The sequence below is a fragment of the Leopardus geoffroyi genome, chromosome X (assembly GCF_018350155.1).
Source record: "Leopardus geoffroyi isolate Oge1 chromosome X, O.geoffroyi_Oge1_pat1.0, whole genome shotgun sequence".
Lineage (NCBI taxonomy): Eukaryota > Metazoa > Chordata > Mammalia > Carnivora > Felidae > Leopardus > Leopardus geoffroyi.
Genome location: NC_059343.1, coordinates 120741728 through 120744182, shown reverse-complemented (window position 1 = coordinate 120744182; position 2455 = coordinate 120741728).

The window sequence follows — 2455 nt, the reverse complement described above, 5'->3', positions numbered from 1 at the left end:
AAAAAATGTTTTATTTTGATATAATTGCACATTGACATTCAGTTATATGAAATAATACCGAAGCATCCTGGGTACCCTTTACCCAGGTTCCTTCAACAGTAGTATCTTTTAGGAACTGCTACAATAACATTATATCATTGTCCAATCAGGTATTGATAAAAATCAAGCATATTTTTTTTCTCTCCTAGTGTTCTGGAATTAAGCTACCGTCCATATAGGTCGAGATGGAACAGCCTTACTTGTAAGAGGAGGATTGCCTTAGCCCATAATGCCAGTGCTTTTTTGAATTCCTAACTAACACAGTCTACACTGGAGGTGTGAGATTAAAAACAAGCATGTCAGCAGTACATAAAACAGTAGCTATTTTATCAGAACACCACACTGGGACCAGGACTTCCAGTCTCTGTAGAAGTGAAACATTTATCCAATTATCGTTTCATAAGTTTGTCCAATTATGTATGTTTAAGGTTAAAAGTAATTCCCCTAAATTTTAAACACACACAAACACACACACACACACCCCAAACAAAATAATAAAGCAACAGTTGTATTGGACATATTTTCTTTCTTTTTTTTTTTTTTTTTAGTGTTTATTTTCGAGAGACAGAGCACGAGTGAGGGAGGACTAGAGACAGAGAGAGGGAGACACAGAATCCTAAGCAGGCTCCAGGCTCTGGGCTGTCAGCACAGAGCCCAAAGCAGGGCTCGAACCCACAAACGGGGAGATCATGACCTGAGCTGAAGTTGGACGCTTAACCACTGAGCCACCCAGGCGCCCCGAGACATATTTTCTTGACTACGAGTTCCATGAGGAAAGAGACTGTGTCTGTCTTATTCACTGCCATCGCCCCAGCGTGGTGCCTGGCCCATAATAGGTGATCATTACATAAATGTTAAAAGACTTTTTTGAACGAATAACTACCTCATCAGCAAGTCACAATTTTAAGTATATTAAGGGGCTAATAATTGCTAGAGAAGATATAATGAGGTCTCTTTTTCGCACTTAACTGCAATAGTTTCCTTAAAAATACATAGCACAAATTCCTATATTCCAATAAGGAGAATTAGGCAATCTGCCTTAATGTAATTTAGAGCCATGATGCTCTAAATTACAGAAAAGAAATGTTAATCAGTCTATACTAGCCTTTTAATACAATTTGAGAGAAACAAGGTATATGTTTCACTCCGGCCATCAGCTGGGAAAATGTTGATATGTAACAGCTTAGGTCCACACAAGTTTCTTAACCCATTTTTAACATCTTAGCTGCCAATTTGCAAAATAAACATCTAGACAAAGACCCCAAGTACTGCCCTGCCTCACAAATGAATTCTCTGTGCTCTTGTGTGAGTGGCCTAAGGCTTTGAGGCATCTCTCTTGATGCCTATTTAGAAGTAAAACCTATTTACTTATTTTTTTTAAGTAAGCCCACACCCAATGTGGGTGGGGCTTGAACTCACAACGCTGAGATCAAGAGTCCCGTGCTCTTCCTACTGAGCCAGCCAGGTGCCCTGAAACCTATTTATAAGTAAAACCTGAGAATGTTGAGAATAAAAAATTGTTACCATGACTATTAATATGATTGTTGATTACTTTTTTCTTTTACATTGATTTCGTTTTACACACAATATATGATTTTAATGATGAGTCATTGGAATCTGTACTTTTTTTCAAGTTTGTTTATTTATTTTGTGTGAGAGAGAAAGAGCACGAGAGTGTGAGTGGTGGAGGAAAAGAGAGGGAGGGAGAGAGAGAGAATTCCAAGCAGGCTCCATGCTGTCAGCGCAGAGCCCAATGCGGGGGCTTGAACTCACAAACCACGAGATCATGACCTGAGCTGAAATCAAGAATCAGATGCTCAACTGAGTGAGCCACCCAGGCACCCCAGAATCTATACTGTTTTTATTTTTTAATTTTTTTTAATGTTTATTTGTTTTTGACAGAGAGAGAGAGAAAGAGAGTGCCAGCAGCGGGGGCACAGAGAGGGAGACACAGAATCCAAAGCGGGCTCCAGGCTCTGAACGGTCAGCACAGAGCCTGACGCGGGGCTCAAACCCACAAACCACGAACCTGAGCCGAAGTCGGTCACTCAACAGACTGAGCCACCCAGGTGACCCAAATCTATACTGTTTTTAACATTCATAAATAATTTTACCAATGAACACTTTTGCTGATATCCATTTTTATTTATTTATTTTTTTTAATATTTTTTTGAGAGAGAGCAAGCGAGCATGCGTGCCAGCAGGGGACGGGCAGAGAGAGAGGGAGAGAATCCCAAACAGGCTCTGTGCTGTCAGGAAGGAGCCTGAGATAGGGCCTGATACCATGAACCATGAGATCATGACCTGAGCCAAAATCGAATCTGACGCTCAACAAACCGAGCCACCCAGGCTCCCCGATATCCCCTTTGAAGCATATTAGTTTTCAGGGGGGCGTGGTCTCAGGCATTGGAGCATC